Genomic DNA, 18,221 nt, shown 5'->3' with positions numbered 1-18,221 from the left:
TTAAAAAAAATTAAATCAAAGGTAAAATAAAGACACTTTCACACTTCTATGGTCAGTTTTTATTTTTCTCCCTCTCCATTGCCAACAGTGTAGCTATGACAAGCTACGCTGTTTTACTTTCATAAAAATATAGTGGTTGAAAAGAAAAACAGGGACTTCTCTGGGGGTCCAGTGGTTAGGACTCTGTGCTTCCACTGCAGGGGGCAAGCGTGCAGTCCCGGGTGAGGGAACTAAGATCCCACATGCCGCATGGTGTGGCCATACATTAATTAACGAATTAATTAATTAAAAATACAGTGGTTGAATTCAACATGAAACACAGAGAGCCACTTACTTACGCCAGCCATCTCCATGCAGTGGGGCCTCGTAGACTCTGCATTAGCTGGGAGGCCAGCGGCCCCAAAGGTGCAGTTTCTGTCCTGCTGCCCGGATGGCAGGACCGCCTCACTTTCCTCCGAGGCAGTGGGGGAGGCGTCGCATCATCCCCACGGGGCTGGGCTGGAGTTCAGGGGCGTCCGGGAGACAAAGGCACAGAAGGCCCTTCCTTCCCGTGGCCTGGCTCCCACTCTCACGCCCCGAGCTTGTGGTAAGGTGTGATGGCTAAAAGCCCGGCCACGACTCTAACCTGGGAGACCAGAGGTCACGGGGGCCAAGACTTCTTTAAACAGAAGAAGTAAGGAAGAGAGAGGACTGGAAACCATTCCCTGGACTAATAAGCTTGAGGACAAAGCCCTGACTTACCCAGAATAGTGTAAGATCCCAGATGCCGGCGGAGAGGATCACTGCACGCTCACTCCAGCAGTTTAAAAGTGCAAAAGAGGAAACTGAGGCCAGGGCTGGGTCCACAGTTACTTTCTTAAAATAGGTGTGGCCCAGAAGTATCATAAGCTGGAGAAGAAAGAGAAGGCGGAGAGCAGGCCTACACCGTGGTTCCCAAACGGTGTGCCGAGGCACCCCAGGGCGCCACGGCAAACCCCCCGCGTTCCTGGGGGATAGTTCACATTTTCAAGGGAATCACAAGGACCTCTGCTGGACACTGTGAGAACTACTAGCTCTACCTTAGACTGTGCTGCACCCCCTTCACCCACTCACATCTGCCTGAAAGCGGATTCTCTGTGGTTGCTGTGATAAAAAGCAGCTATCCCAGCTAGTGGGAAGTAGCCGCATAGCACAGGGAGATCAGCTCGGTGCTTTGTGACTGCCTGGAGGGGTGGGATAGGGAGGGTGGGAGGGACGGAGACGCAAGAGATATGGGAACATATGTATATGTATAACTGATTCACTTTGTTACACAGCAGAAACTAACACACCATTGTAAAGCAATTATACCCCAATAAAGATGTTTAAAAAAAAAAAAAAGCAGCTATCCCATGAAGATAAACCTGGGTCAGAAAGTGAGGATGGTGGGATCCAACTAAGATGCCAAGAGTTGAGAGGGCGTGTGGCACAGGTACACACGCCCCGTCAGCCATGTCCATGTGGGAGAACAGACAACTGTTCTGTCTTTGCTTTCGGTGGGTGTGTATCATTTTTGCAAATGGTGCTACGTTGTCACAACAAATGCAGGTGAAGTGGTTTGGATCCACCTCCTTAGTCACTGGACCTCTTTGGTGCCTCTTCTGCTCTAGGATTGCTGTGAGAAGGTTACTGCGAATGTAATTTTCATTGGCTGTGAACCAAGGGGCTTTGGGAACCTATGAGCCTGCACCTTTAAAAAGGGTCTAGCACCAGGAGAGCACAGAGCAGGTGGGTGCTGTCAGCTGCAGCTGCCAGGCTGAAAGAGCAGAGGGTGCGGCCCCTGCAGGTGCGCTTGGGGGGAAGGGGGGCGTGGCGGTCTGCCTTTCACATTGCCTACCCTGCTCTGAGGAGAAACCACTGATTCCCAGGAAGTGCTGACACTGGAGAGGACGCCCCTGGTCACTTTCGGAAAATTTTACACCACTTGGACAGCATGATGGCTCTTCTGTTGAATTTCCATTATTCTTGGTGCAAATTTCACATTTTTCTCACCACCCTCATCACCCAGGCTCAAAAGCTCTGTCATCTCTGTGACATCCAGGTCCCATCTTATCCTCTGGAGTCAGGTCTCCATGAAGCCCTGTCATCTTCACAATGTAACCATGCTGGGTTTCTAGACTTAGGGAAAGGCGTGGACCAGATAAACAGTGTCATTCTGACAGTTTTCCCCTACATTAGTCTTCTTTCTCTACTTTATGATATAATGTAGATTACAAGATCTATTTTATCATCTGTCTGTCTCTCCTTGCGGGACTGCAAGCCCCATGAAAGTAGAGATTTTTGACAGGTCTGTACCCTGTTGTATTGCCAGCCCAGAGAACAGGGCTTGGCGCTTGGAAATGCGCTATACGTGTTCATCATCACATGGAACGCCCAGTAGAATAAATGCTCAAGAAGTGTTAGGCATTATTATCACCACTATACCACCACCTCGAATGCTGCTGCCAACACCTCTCCTACTGCCAACAGGATAAAATCTCAAATATTCAACTTGCCCCGCACAGCCCGGCTCCAGTCCACCTCGACACCGACTGTGTCCAGGACAGAAACTTGTATTTATTGACATGGTGGCACCACACTGCCTTCCCCGTATAGGCAAATCCAACTGATCCTCCAAAGCCGCATTCACACCAGGTCTTGTCTACATCCTTCTCTCCCAGACTACTTCTCTCCATAATCGATGCGGGACGTAGCCGCAAGCCCCGGGATGCCTCTGACGGTCCTGTTTCATGTGGTTCTGCAACGCTTGCATTGGCTCCTGTTAATGTGTAGGTGGTTCTCTCCTCCATGGAGACTGTAAACTCCTTGAGATACTATATCTGCTCTGCCTCTCACCCTGCTTCCACCGCCGAGACACACGCAGTCCCCCTACCTGGTCACCATGATGCAGCAACACACCTTCGTTGAATTAAAGTTGAACTTGGAAACCCCATGGACTACAGTTTGCGGTCAGAAGCAGTTCTGTACACAGATCCCATTCTTTTTATTAGCCACAACCTCTCTGGTTTATAACAGATGATCAAAAAATGTTAGTGCCCCAAACTGTTTTGGTTTCAGACATATCTAGACCGTGACAGCCACCAAGATGCCCCCATTCACTGAGAGTCTGCGACCATTTAAAGAATTTGGGCTGAAATCTCTACTTAATAATTTTGCCCCAGATGAAGGAGCCCAGGGCTTTAGGATGAGGAAATTTGGGTCCAGTCTGGTTCCTGCATTTATTAAGAGCCATATAAACATCAGCAAGTTACTTAATTAAACTTCATTCTACTTGGGGCTTCCCTGGTGGCACAGTGGTTACGAATCCACCTGCCAACGCATGGTCACGGGTTCGAGCCCTAGTCTGGGAAGATCCCACATGCCACAGAGCAACTAAGTCCGTGGGCCACAACTACTGAAGCCCACGTGCCTAGAACCCATGCTCCGGAACAAGAGAAGCCACCGCAATGAGAAGCCCGCGCACCGCAACGAAGACCCAATGCAGCCAAAAATAAATTTAAAAAAAAACACGAAATCTAGCACCAATGGGACAATCTGTTTTAAAAAAAAGCCTTCCTTCTTGTACTCATCTGTACAATGCAGATAACACTCCTCTTTGAGGGGTTACTGTGAGGATTAAACGCAGGAGCCTAAGTTAAATGCCCCGCCTCAAAAAAGGGAACAATCGGTGACTTCCCGTTTTCCCTCCCTGTCCCCCAAAACAGCGAGAGGCAGATTATAGTGACACGATCGCATGTAAGTGAAGAGAGGCCCATGTGACTTTTGGCGCACAAAAAATTGCTAAATAAAAATTGCTAAGGAGGCTTTAGCTCTATACATGTGGCTGAGGAGTGTGGATTCCACCGACAACCAAAGCACTGCAGTTTCCGCAGCACTGCAGCCGACCTCGAAGGAACCCCACCTCCAACTCCGCCCCAGCCCTCTGTTCCCGTTACTGACATGGAAGTGGTCCAGATTTCAGACCTCTCCCCATCTCACACTGGGCTCCCCTCAATGAGTCCGCTCAGTCCTTTGACTGTCTTTACAGCCTCACTCACCTACTTGGCAGGCAAACGAGTTCCGTATCTGCAGATCTTTCCTTTTCAGTTGGCTTTGAGTCTTGTCTCGGATTTTGTCACCGACAGAGTGAAAACCTGAAGGATTCTATTTTGGGCTTCAAGGCGGTTAGGCTGAAGGACCAAGGGGAACGAAGGAGCCAAGAGCGGGAACGCAACTCAGTCCTGGGTCCTCCACTCCCCAGGTTTACAGCAAAGGATAAAGCCACCTCTACCCAGCTCCGGTGCCCTCAGAGCCGAGGTCCAAGCCTGTCAGTGCAGCCTCCGTGTCCCGAGTTCCTCCAGCAAAGTGGCCGTTCTCCGCCCATCACCCCTCCGCCTCCGGGATGCCCTCCAGCCAGTCTCACGCTGAGCAGGAGAGTCAGGACGGGCACATTCGGCCTTTCAAGCAGCCCCAGGAGGAGGAAGTTTCTTGTTCCCACGGGCCTGGGTTTTTCTCTTTTGGGTGTGTTTTCTCTTTCTGAAACCAGGAAGCTTGATTTGCCTAATGGTCAAACCCAAAACGATTACAGATTCTTTCTGCAAGAACCCACAGTCCCGTGGTCCATCCCCCGCTGTTAAAAGCAGTCTGTTTCCAAACCACCCCGACACAGGGGGGGCTTTCTGTTCTCCCCAGTGAAGCCTGTTCTATGCCATTATTTTGATGAAAAATACCATATTAACAGATCACTCATGTTTCTGTTTGCCCCCTCTCACCAAAACACTAAAAGTGCAAACACTAAATTATATCTCAATTCCCTAAAGAGACAAAAATCACACTTTCTTTTCCCTCTGCCTCTCAGTGCACTCACTTGGAAACTGAGGCCACTGCCCCCTACCCCAGGGCCACAGTAGGGTGAGCTGAGCTGGTCCCCGGGGCACCCACTCTGGGAGGGCTCTTGTCAGCTTCACTTATGTGCGGTTACCCACAACTGCCTGATTCTTCCCAAAGAATCCTTCCTACATGTGTCACTCTTAATTCTTTTAAACATATTTTCAGTGGCGCTGGCGAGAGCAGTATGTCCTGTATTTGGTCCTCAATGTATTTATTAGGCCACGGTTCCTAACGTGAGCTAAGCATTAGAACACCATGGGGGCTTTTAGGGGAAAGGCCCCGGCTCTACCCCAGACCATTTCAATCAGGATCTCTGGGGGTCAGGCCTGGGCGGCAGCATTTTAAAGTCTCCACAGGTGAACAAGTAACTCTAAGACTTTTAGGTAGTGGTGAGTGCGATGCAGAAAAAGCAGGGTAGCAGAAGAGGGAGGGACGGATGGTGGGTGAGCAGGTCTGTGTGAGAACATGCTTAAGCTGAGGACCCCGTGGAAGGAAACGGCCCCGCGGAGTCCCGCACGCGGATCAGAGACGGAATGGGCGGTGGGCTGGGCTGACCCAGCATCAGAGGCGGGAAGTCGGCGAGGTGCCGTGTCCCCTGAGCACCCTGGCTGCTTCCCACTGCAGACTTGCTTACTCAGCCCTTCCTTCAACTTGGGGCAACTTTTGTGCAATCCCTCAGCTTCCTTCCAGTATTTCCCCCTTTCTGCTTACTATAGCCAGAGGAGGTTTCCATGGAAACCCAAAGAATTTCTACTAATGCCACAGGTTATTTAGTTTAAATTCATCTTACGTATGGAGTCATAGTTGACAAACATGGAACTTCACATCAGGAAATCTGGGGGAATGTGTTACAGCCTAGACCACCGAGTATCCCAAATGTATTCCTCTACCTTGTCTGGACCTCCGTCTTCTCCTCCCTTGTATATCACGTGGGTCAAACTAAACACCCATCTCTTCCAGCTCAAATTCTGTGCATCTGGGGTCATTGTCACTTGTTGAATCTAATGTAGGAGAGACATAGGAGGCACAAATACCTGCAAGACACGGGCCTCTCCCCAAGGAGCCGAGGGGATTAGTCCTGGGGTACGTGGAGGCTAATTTCCCAGGGTGCACATACTCGGGGAACTCTTTTCTTCCCTTCTTTCTTCAGTTCATGTCACCAGCTCATTCGCACCATCTCCCCCTCCCACACTCCCTCAACTTCACAAGTCTGATAAAATATTATTAGTGTGGCTCTTCCCTGGTGGCGCAGTGGTTGAGCGTCCGCCTGCCGATGCAGGGGACGCGGGTTCGTGCCCCGGTCCGGGAAGATCCCACATGCCGCGGAGCGGCTAGGCCCGTGAGCCATGGCCGCTGAGCCTGCGCGTCTGGAGCCTGTGCTCCGCAGCGGGAGAGGCCACAACAGTAAGAGGCCCGCGCACCGCGATGAAGAGTGGCCCCCGCTCGCCACAACTAGAGAAAGCCCTCGCACAGAAAGGAAGACCCAACACAGCAAAAATAAATAAATAAATAAACTCCTACCCCCATCATCTTCTTTAAAAAAAAAAAAAATTATTAGTGTATGCACTGTGTAGAAACATTTAAAGAGCAGTTTCAAAGCATGACTCTCCCTGACCTCAGTCATCACCCCAAATTACCAAAACCTGGTCTTTTATTTTTCTGTGTGTACACACACACACACACACACACACAGTTACCATCCCCACATCTCTAGTTTCGAGCCAGACAGAGGTCAGTGTGTGCTCGTTTCTCGGGGGTGGGGCATCGTGACATTCAGCACACGATGAGGGATTTACGTCTTCCTTCACATCTGGTGCTCAGGAATCCCATCAAAGGCAGGACCCCCATTTGGAACCATTGTTCCAGTGTAAGTGTCTACACCGCTGCCCTCTGATGTACACGCACGGCTCCATTGCTCTATGATCTGCACTCTGCCCACACCTTCCTGAGTGGTGTCATGTTTGGAAATCAGGCATAAATCTTTCAAAATGACCCAAAGTAATCTGATAATGTCCAGAAGAAGCAGAAAGTTTCTCCTGAGAAGCACGATTTTTAAATGAGAAAAGAGCATACGATGGGAAACACAACCTCATCCGTTCTAATTTACTGGTTTTAAATAGCTAACGTCTATTTAACTTTTACTGTGTACCTGGCACTGTGTCAAGCACTTTACGTGGACTGTTTCATTCAGTACTTAGGACAATCCTTCATATACTACTATCATCTCCATTTAACAGATGAGAAAGTTGAGGCTTAGGCAGGTAAAGTAACTTTTCCAAGGTGACAGAGGCAGTAAACAATGGAGCCAGAGTTGACCTGCTCGCTTCGGGTAAGCACCATTTGCCCAAGAAATCCCGAGAGTCCACATCTGAGCACACGCGGTGAAAGCAGGGACCACCGTGCCCCACTGCCCACCCAGAATGGCTGCCCTGTGGGAGTGGGTGAGACCGGCCGTCAGATACTGGCAGGTAGAGGGATCCTTAGTGGGTGGGGTGAGGTTGGCAGAGGACAGGAGCAGGAAAGAGCGATTACAGAATACACCTGTTCAGGGCAGAAATGGGCGGATACAAACATCTACTCAAGAAATGTTACAAGTCCCCTCCTGATTCTTTACAGAAGAAGACAGAGTCAACATTTCTGAGCTGGAGAGGACTGAAGGAGTCATCTAGGCCAGCAGCCTCAGCATCTCCTGGCAACGGCTTAGAATGGCCAACTCCCAGCTGGACCTTGGGCATCACTGTCTCGTCTATAAAACAAGGAGGCTGGACTAGTGAATCAGTGGTTCTGGAACTTCAGCAGGTGTAAGAATTGCTGGAGGGTTTTCTCGACCTCAGGTCGCTGGTTCCACCCACAGAGGGTCTGATTATGCAGATCTGGGGTGGGGGGGGAATTGGCATTTCTAACCAGAGGCTTGAGGATGTCTGGAACGGCAGAACGAAATCGTAAAAGATCAGGCAAAGAACGGTAAGAGTTGCAGTGGAAAGCAGGCAGCGTCCAGTTCTAGAATTCAGAGAGCTCGGACAGCCGCAATGCACTGTGATGGAAACACATTTCCACAAGGAAGAACAGATAACACACTAGGCTTTAAGTCAAGGTACAGCCTCAGTCAACCCATGTTTAATATACGAATTATAAAATGGAACTTCTCATCTAATTAACAAACCCATCTCTACTCCCTGTCTATTTGGACGTCATTCAATTATCGCAATTCAAAGCAGGGGAAACCTCAGGCACACAGAGGGCTGAGAGCCCCTCCAAGTCCAGCGGCCCTGAATCCACTGCCATTGTTCACCTTCTCTGCATCTGTTTGAAACAGCTCCTCTGTTACAAACAAAACGAACAAGGTCGGGGGTGAAACAAACAAAACAGCAACCGCCTTGACCTTTCTTCCTTCGCCAAGTAGGTGCATCTTCTGGACTTTGTCCTGAGATGGTGTTTTCTCCTGTCTGGGAGGCGAGAGGGAGGCTGGCGGGAAAGAGGTACAAACAGCACAACCACCACGGAGGCTGTTGTCTGGATTCCCAGTAAAATTCTGGAGCGGAGGCCCCAGGGCCCCAGGGCTTGGGCTGGTGGCTGGACGCCTGCAGATGGTCTCGGCAGGGCCCGGTCAAGGCTGCTGGTCGCCTGACCCGTGCACGCGGTCCCTCCCTCTCTGAGCCCCAAAGGGGCCTGACACTCTCACACGTGGAAACAGGGGCACTCTCGCTTTTTCTTCTCCACTGTCACTTGAAGGGAACATCAGCTCCCTAAGGTATGGGCTATCCCAGCAGGTTTCAGGTTAATACATAAAACACTTACAGGGAGCAGAGGGCTGGCCTCCTGAGGACACACTCAGTGTTCCCCGAGCCCCTGAGAATTAGGGCCTGGACCCCCCGACTTACCTCAGAACCCTACACTACCAACAGAGCTGAATTGAAAACTCTCCAGGGGCTTCCCTGGCGGTCCAATGGTTAGGACTCCACGCTTCCACTGCAGGGGACACGGGTTCGATCCCTGGTCGGGGAACTAAGCTCCCGCATGCTGTGTGGTACGGCCGAAAATAAAGAAAAAAATTAAAATAAAAAACCTCTCCAACCTGGCTTTCCTTCCTCTTGCTTTCCCTTTATCATTCTCCCGCCACCCCCTGACACACACACACACTCACACAGACTCACACTCAAGTACACACACACTCGCACTCACACACACACCATCCGCCATGCTGCACGCTGCTATTTCCAGTTACCTTTCCAAAAACGACAGCTCTCTCCCCCGTTTCCTCATTCCTCACAGGACAGAGCTTGGCAAGAATCGCCCTTCACGACAACCTACATCCTGGGCTTCATAAGCCGCTTGCATCACCCCGACACACCCTGTGGACCAGCCCCGTGGAAACCCAACCCTGAGGCCTCCATCCAGCTCTGAACCATCGCACCTGCTTCTTCCTGGAATAACACCCACCCTCCCCCGCTCCGCCCGCCCCATAAGCAGCCTCCTTCTTCTTGTTTCATATGAAGCATTTCAAATCCCACGTCCTGTGTGTAAAGCTGTCCTGAGCTGCCAGGCAGAACTGCCCATCCCTCCAGCCTCATCTCTTATCCAAGTAGCACCCTCAGTGCCCAGGACGCTGCCAAGCCCATCAGCAAACACTCAACAAACTTTGATGAACTATTTAACTAATACAATCATTTATGTCCAATTATTTCCCCTTCAGCCTCTCAAAAGGCTCTTTCACTCACACCTTCAAGATAGTTGCAATTCAACAATTCTTATTTTTTTTATAATTAATTAATTTATTTTTGGCTGTGTTGGGTCTTCGTTGCTGCACGCAGGCTTTCTCCAGTTGCAGCGAGTGGGGGCTACTCTTCGTTGCAGAGCACCGGCTCTAGGCATGCGGGCTCAGTAGTTGTGGCTCGCGGGCTCTAGAGCACAGGCTCAGTAGTTGTGGCACACGGGCTTAGTTGCTCTGCAGCATGTGGGATCTTCCCGGACCAGGGCTTGAACCCGTGTCCCCTGCACTGGCAGGAGGATTCTTAACCACTGCACCACCAGGGAAGTCCCAACGATTATGTTTTAATTCTTTCACTAAAGCCAGTGTTTTCCAGATTTGCTAGTTCACAAGAATGACTGAGATTATTGTTAAAAATACAGATTCTTGGGCCCTGCTCTAGGCAGACCCCTGAATCCGAATCCACATGGACAGTGTGGGCATTTGTAGCAAACAGTACAGGTAATTCTTATACTGATTTTGACTAAGGGCACATTTTGCCCCCCACTAAAATGTGAGCCGCTTTGGAAAGAGAGGAACATAGTAAACTCTATTGACTATTCATACCTTAATGCGAATTTCTGGTAAAATGCTTTATTAAAAGAGTTAAATAGAAGGGATGGAGAAAAAGGAAAAGTCATGGGACAGGCCCGGTTTTGATTTTTGCAAAACATTCTCTGGCTATGAGGCCACTTTACAGCCAAACCCTCTGGAATCAAAATACTTATCTGGTCAAGCGGCTTCTTCCTATATAAGAATAAAGTCAAGGGGAATGAACTTTTTACAGGGGCTGCTTTAAAAGAAATTAGAATACTTGTAGCCCGTTTTTTTAAAGATATATCTTTTGTAATCAGGAAATGTAATATCACAGCTCGTGTACTCTTTGTTTTCCCCTCATAATGATAGAATTTCATATTTAGGCTAAAATTTCAGAAAATACTTAAGTGCAGCCGTGCACTTAATTGTAATGTTGGATCTTATCATTGTAATGTTGGGTCTCATTGTAATGTTGGGTTTTATAAAAGTGGCGACTAAGACACTTTTGTGTCTGGTTTACCTCGGCTGTCCTTGGTCGCCCACATAACCACTTCATTGCAAAACCTGTCTTGTTTCATTATGCCTATCGACGGATCCTTAAAGACGCATTGCAAAAGAGGCACACAGAAATCTGTTACATAACGAAATAGAAATATTCTTTAGTCCAATTCCTAGGAAGTACATTTCTTTCTTCCACTGTTTCTCTTAGCAGCAGCTTAGCTGGGGTCTAAATATTCATCTAGAAGATAGCTTGTCCCAGTCACACTGTGTCCTGAATTGCCTAGATCTCTCTTCCATTGGAGCAGAGAACAGGGGAGGGGGAGGGGAGACGCCGGAGTGGTGGGCCTGGACGGGGCACCAAGAAACGTCCACGTCTTCCTGTTTACACGCCCTTAAATAAGGCTTGTCGGCCTCCCAATGCACATGCTTCCCTCCCTCATCTTCTCCAGCCCAGTAAAGGACCCCCCAGGTGCTGAGGTTGGAAACCCAGAAGTCACCCAAGGTTCCTCTTTGTCTCACTCCCCAGATGCAGCTCATCAGCAAAGTCTCCCCATGGACATTCACCACCCGTCCCCAGTCTCCCCACCTTCTGCTCCGCCACCATGGCCTCTCACTGCCAGAGGAAATGCAGGACATCCAGTTACACTGGCATTTCACGGAAATGGCTAATCATTTTTTAATATAAGTATGTCCCCAATATTGCATGAGATATACTAAAACTTCATTCATTGCATACCTGAAATTTAAGTTTAATCTGGCCCTCTGTATTTTTATTTGCTAAATCTGGTGACCCCGTCTGCCCCCGCATTCCCTACAGGGCCAGATCTTTATCTGTCGATTAAAGTCCTTCCACAGTTTTGTTCAGAAATAAGATTTAAATTCTTTATCGAGGGCTTCAAGGCCTTTGGCTGGAGAAGGCAGGAGAGGTTGGAGACGCCCTCTGTCTGCCTGTTTACCCTCTCTCACCCTTATGCTTTGGCCATCAGAAACCTCGTTCTTCTCTGCAGACACCCAAGCTCATCCCCACCTCAGGTCCTTTGCACTTGCTGTCTCCTCAGCCTAGAGCCCTCCCCCGCTGGGTGTCTCCCACTCTCTTCATCACAGCCCAGAAACCCCACGCTCCCCTGGCAACCTAGCCAAAGCAGCACCCCCGACCCCCGTGCGCCGTCCATCGCAGTACTTAAACTTTCCGCAAAGCCCTTTATCCAACCTGGAAGCAGTTACTGGTGTCTGGTCTCTTTGTCCTGACTGGCAATGCCTGCACCTCAAGAGCAGAGCCTGTCTCTTGTTCCCTGTCTCCAGAGCACCTGACCTGAACCTGGCATTGAATCGTCCCTCTAAGACCTATTGCTGATGAATGAATGAATGAGTTTCCCGCCTGTGAAATGAGATTTCCTTACATTCTAAGCGGTCTTCACTTTGGCATGTTCAACTTTCATAATAATATGCTGACATCCCTAAACAACCTTTCCTGCCCCAGACTCAGACTTTTCTCCATCAAAAAGCGAATGCACAGTTGCATGGTGTTGCTGCTTTGCCCCTCCAAGTTCAGTCACCAGAAGCCCTGTCTCAGTCAGTACCCAGTGCAGTGCGTTACTTGAGTGTTTCATTGTATTTTAAACCGGTAATTAAAAAAAAAATTAGCGGAAAGCCAGAAGACCGAGGTGTTGATATGAATGCTATAAAAAGCAACAAGATGAAAATTACAAGGTAGGTTGAAAGCAAGGACTCTTCAGCCTTAAGCAAAACCCTCTTTTTGGTGCACGCTTGTCGCCTTATTGTGAAGAACATGCACGCAACTTGAGACCATGGGTGAAATGCTGAACGTATATTGATAACTGAGTCTAAACAGGAATATGTAACTTCGAAACGGTACAAATTGTTCAGCTGTCCGGGAATGGAAGCCCTTATCACATACGACTCTATTTCTGGCTTTTGGGCTTAGGAGAGGGCGAAGGAGCTGCTGCGGACCGTCTGCGGCACAGCTGAAAAGCAAGGCAGCGGGTCCTCACGCTGCGGCGTACGACGACCCCTCCTGTTACTTTGTAATCCTCTTGATTCCTGGCAATTGCTGGAGTCTCTGAAGAAGAAAAACCTGAAGTTTTCGTTTGGACTCTTCCGGGCTGCTAGAGGAGTAGAATGTTGGCAGTGGTCATCCAGGCCCTCTGGCTTGTTTAGATCGGCAATTTGAAGGCGGGCCAGGAAACCACAGGATGCAGGAGGCAGGGAAGTGCCTAAGGCCCCGTGTTGGGTGGGAGAACCCGTGAGCTGACTCCAGCAAGAAGAAAGAAGACACGCAAACACACACGCTAACTAGAAGCAATCGTTCCAGGAAGTCGTGCAAAATGCTCCCCACTTCAAGATTCTAAATGCTCACAGGGTTTCTTTAACCATCTAACAGAGTTGTGAAAGATACAGACACCTATTTTCTTTGAGAAAAGCTTGGAAATGGACCAGGCCGAGTCCTCACATGGGGACCACTTGGCGTTCAGCACACGTGCACGAAAGCCTTCCTCCCATGGATGCTGGGGGAGGGCAATGAGTAAGACCGTCTCCATCCTCGGGAGCTCGGGGCCAGTGGGAGAAGCAGGCAAATCCACACTGACTCTGATGGGGCAGGTGCCCAGCCGAGGTGTGTGCCGTGCGCCTCGGGGCCGCAGAGGGAAGCAGACGGTCCTGCGTGTCCAGACTGGCTTCCCGTATGCATGAGGCCAACGCCTCAGTTCCAGCTGAACTGACCTCACCATATGACAGTGTTTTTAGTCTGTTTTTCTTTCTGAGGCAAAATGCATACAGAATGTTCTGGAGATGAATGGTGATGATGGTTGCAGAACAGTGTGAATGTTCTTAATGCCACAGAACACTTAACAATGGCTAAGAGGGAATTCCCTGGTGGTCCAGTGGTTAGGACTCTGCGCTTTCACTGCCGAGGGCTGGGGTTCGATCCCTGGTCAGGGAACTGAGATCTTAACACGCCGCACGGAGCGGCCAAAAAAATAAAAATTAAAACATTTTTAAAAATTAAAAAGATAAATATGGTTAAGATGGTAAATATTGTGTTAGGTCTATTTCACCACAATAAAAACAAACAAGAAAAATAAAGTTTAATTATTACCCCCCCCCCAAAATGTGTACACAGTGAAATGCACAGATCTTAAGTACTGTACGAGATGGGTTTTGGTAGATGTCTCCACCCACGTTCCCACCTTCCAAGACAAGACACAAAACAGCCCTATCACCTCAGTCCCCTTGTGTCCCTTTCCAAGTCACGCATTCCCCATGATCGCTGTTTTTGACCCTCACAGAAAGGAAGTCAGACAGTACATATTTCTTTCTGTCTGACTTATTTCACTTAATATAGGGTTTTGGAGATTCAACCAGTTGCTGTGTGGAGAAATATCTTTTTCTGGTTCAAGTAGTCCCATTTTATGAATATATCACCCAGATTTATTGAACCACTCTTCTGATAATGAATATTTGAGAATTTCTAGGGTTTTTGTTTTTATACATATATTATGAAAAGAGCTGCTGTATACATCACTGTACACATCTTTTTGTGGACATCTGCTTTCATTTCTCTTGCATAAATACCTAGAAGTGGAAAGGCCTGGCTGTGAGGCATCGGTATGTTGAATTTTATAAGAAATCGCCAAAGGGCTTCTTGCAGTGGCTGGACCATTTCCACTCCAGTCTCCCCACAATCTCGCCAGCACGCTGGGATCGTCAGCATTTTTTTTTTAACGGACCGTGATGGCTCACGGAACCAGCAATGGATGATGCCGAGAGAAGTAACGGCCCTCGGACGGGGCTACTGGTTTCCCGGAGGGCTGCTCCTTCCATCCAGGCCGGAGGGCTACCACCCCCGGCTCAGCTGGAGTTTTAATGGGGTTCATTTATTTTCTTTTTTTAACAAACCACTTTCGCATACTCTTTCACAACCAATCCTGATAAGAATTCTAACAGATGGCGAAAGAGCAGCTCGAAGACGGGGTAATTGACCCAGGGTTCGCAGGGAAGACCTCGCCATCCCAGCCCTCTGCCTGAACAGGTGCCCCATCTCTGAGACTTTGGTCGATCTGGAGGTAAAAAGAAAAAGAACAACAACAACTGAACGAGTTATGACGGCACTATGCTACTTCCCGGTTCCTACCACGTACTACCTTCTCACTCGTGGGTGGCTTTGATGGACCCTCAGCTCTGCAGAGGTCACGAGCGACCCTTGAAACCTCCTCTGTGTCCCGGGGAGAGGTAAGTGGTCCCCCAGCACAAGGGAGATGCTCCGGGCCTGAGTATGAGGTCCCCCACCGGAGCAGGAGGGGCTCTGTGTACCGACACAGCTCACAACACAGCCAAGACATGCTGTTTGGAGGGTGAGGCTCTCCCAACAGGTAGGGCGTCCCGCCCAGATGCTTCTCAAGTGCGGGAGGAGACTGGGGTTAGCAGGCCCTCTAACCCCAGGAGATTCGCCACCCTCCTAACTGGTACCCAGTGTGGTCGCCTCTCCTCAAGGGACGGGGAGCTATTCTGGGCACATATCGGCTCTTGGGACATCTGACGTTCTGAGATGACCATCCAAATTCACTGATCTGAACCTTATCCCCAACAGCCCACAAACTCCACAACGGCTGGATCTGGTCAAACGGTTCAACCTTGGTACACAAGCGGGGTGTCAGGAGAGCTCTAGAAAGCAGTGATGCCTGGGTCCCCCACTGTCCCCATTTCATTGGTTGGGGTGCAGCTTGGGCCTGGGGAGGATTCAATGCTCCCCCATTGACTCTAGTGAGCAGCCAGGGCTGAGGACCACTAGAAAAGCCCTGCTCTGAAAAAGAATTCACAATCCAATAGTGTTGGGATCCTTTTATCAAATACGGAACTCCTCGCCAGAACTGGAATCATAGCAATGGACGTGTCATAGACGGTTTAACTTCAGAGGCCCTGTTGGCTAGCTGTGACACAAGCTATCCCGTATGTAATTACAATTCCATGCCCTTATGCCAGAGTGGCGTTGGAATTTATCCACTGCCAACCTAACCCCATACCCAACTCAAACCAGAAAAAAATGCTCTGGAGGGAAAAAAAAGGCTCTGACTGTTGAATGGAACCCACTACTGAAAATTTGCTAGTGCAGTAAAGTTGACCTTCCTATCATAATTAGGCTTCTGTGAACATTATTTTTGTTCTATAAACCTGATGGCCCCAAATGGATCTGGATTTGGTTACACTCTAGCCATAAAGAAAATGGTAGTATTTACAAAGTATTAGCTTTGGGGTACATTTTATGAAAAATATAATTCACTTATACTTATCTCAGGTTTATCTATTACAAAACTATCACTATTTATTCCTTTATTTCAAGAGTCATTCTACCTTATTGTTTATAATCAGCACTCAGAGAACAAATGTTTATGACTGATAAAGCAATACGCTTCAAGTTTCCAACCCCAAGATCTACAGAAAGGACAAAACACTATAAATTCTACATAAACAAACAATAGTCAGGCTAATCATCACTTACAAGTGTGAAAGTCTCAATACACCCAATGAATTCAGATTAGACTATCAACACAGAAACAGAAAGAACAGAGAGTAAAGAACAGCTTCCTAGGAAATAATTTATCCCCTAATCTTAAAGGTAAAACTTAGAACAGCAGAAAACTTTTAACCAGTTTGTTTCATGAAACACCGACGATCAAAAACATATGTACAGTTGACCCTTGCACAATGTGGAGTTAAGGCTGTTGACTCACTCACAGTGGAAAATCCACGGTAACTTTACAGTCAGACCCCATGTCCGTGTTTCTGCATCCTCGGATTCAAGCAAGGCAGATGGCACAGTACTGCAGTAGCTACTGCTGAAGGTAGTCCAGGTACAAGTGGAGCCATGCAGTTCAAACCCATGTTGTCCGAGGCTCAACTGTAATTCAATTCATTATTCTTCTCTTGTTGAGGTTTAGTACGTCTTGTTCAACTTCACCCCACAAGTCTGGCACACAGGAGCCTTAGTAATTTTCCCTGTTCCCCATGAGCTCACGTTGTTCTCTTGAAGATATTAAAGAAACAGTCAAAGAGGGGCTCCATCTAACATCTGCTCTTCTGCTCGTACAAATGTGATGAGACATGTTTTAAAATGATGACACACCATCACTCACTCATTTGGCTTTTCTCACCCCAGATTCATTCCTGTGTCTGTCTAGGAATGAGTCCATTACGAGCCTGGGGTAGTTTATTACCTAAATCATGGTCCTAATGCCCTTTTTGGCTTAGGTTCTTCTCATCTGTTTATCTTTGGTTGAGCCAGGAAGTGCAATTAGACAAAGACTTGGCACGAGCTACTCAGCTAGGGGTTCTCTCCTGATGCATCCAGCCCAGCCTCTGAAAGATCTCAAGCTCGTGGCTGGTCCTGGATGGAGCAGTGGTTCTACGGCCTGAAGGTTCTTACAAGACTAGCAACGGGTCCAAACTGTCAAGCAACGGGGTTTATTTCAGTGTATGACCCATGTTCCTTCTGGATCGGCATGGAAAATATGGATACAAGACTCTGCCGGCTCCACCCTCATCCCCACAGAAAGCAACAATGACACACCACGTCTGCCAACGCCCAGCCTTCAGGTACCATATTTGGGAACTTCTGGGAAATCCCCAGAAGTGTCTCCAGCCAGGCCACAAGATGGCCCAAAAGAGGATCCTGTGGAGGCCCAAGAATGAGCACAGGACTGACGGAGAGAGTAAACAGCAACGTTTATGCTAAAGTCAACATCAAAACACTTCTGCTTACACCAACTTCATCAAGACCAGAGAAAACTGGGGTTTTACTTAGAGAGTCACCTGACACCCCAGGAATGAAAGGAAATAGAGGGATCCTAATACATTTTCCCTTCTAAAGAAAAAGTTAAAGTCTTATCCACTTTTCACTTCTTTTCGGAGAGCTATCATTCAGAAATGGAAATAGTCATTCAGGAGCCATGCAGGAGCCATCGGGCAAGGGGTACCAAAGTGCCGAGTGAAAACACTGGCTGGATAGTTGACGTGCTTCCCAGGGAATAAACCGGTTTAGCCCCGGCTTAACCATCGATGATCTTAAACTCATTGCTGCAAATGCCACAAAGAACAGAGGAAGGGAGTGGGCCGAGGACAGCTGTATGACTCACCTGATCCATACATTCTTTGCGTATTATCCGACCCTTTGCCATTAGCAATCTATTAAGTACAATCTTAATAACCTTTCAAATACAGCTTTGAAGCTGTTTTTTAGAGAGTTATGAGAATGTAAGAGAATGCTTAATAGGAAGAAAAACACAAGCTGGATCAGTATTGAGCAAAAGAAAAATGTGGGGTAACTTCTGGAGAAAAGGCTAATCCAATCATGATTCAAACTTAGCTGTAAAACAAATGATTTGCTTTGCTTTGACAGCAGAGGAAAATCATTCTTTCCCAACAAATGGCGACCAGGATAATAGGGAGAAATTGAGTCGCCGGCTGAAGTTAATGCACATAAATCCAACTGGCTTCATCCTGATCATGCTTTAAACTCTTAATGTTTAGATTTTCA

The 18,221-nt window shown here is 48.3% G+C and overlaps 1 protein-coding gene across 4 annotated transcripts in view; it reads right to left on the bottom strand.

Annotated features, from left to right (window-relative positions):
* LYN (LYN proto-oncogene, Src family tyrosine kinase) overlaps nt 1-18,221 on the bottom strand; it is a 111,835-nt gene that overhangs the window by 73,698 nt on the left and 19,916 nt on the right. For 2 of the 4 annotated variants that reach the window (XM_082858831.1, XM_082858833.1), the window contains exon 1: nt 4,056-4,456. The exons of the other annotated variants lie outside the window; for them this stretch is intronic. The gene's annotated coding sequence lies outside the window, so the exon portion shown is untranslated. Of the gene's footprint in view, nt 1-4,055; nt 4,457-18,221 lie in introns of those variants that run through there. 4 annotated transcript variants of the gene reach the window in all.

This window comes from Leucopleurus acutus, assembly GCF_964270905.1.
Source record: "Leucopleurus acutus genome assembly, chromosome: 17".
Taxonomy (NCBI): Eukaryota; Metazoa; Chordata; class Mammalia; order Artiodactyla; family Delphinidae; genus Leucopleurus; species Leucopleurus acutus.
The sequence above is the reverse complement of the archived record's forward strand: the minus strand, read 5'-3'. Positions and strand labels throughout refer to the sequence as shown.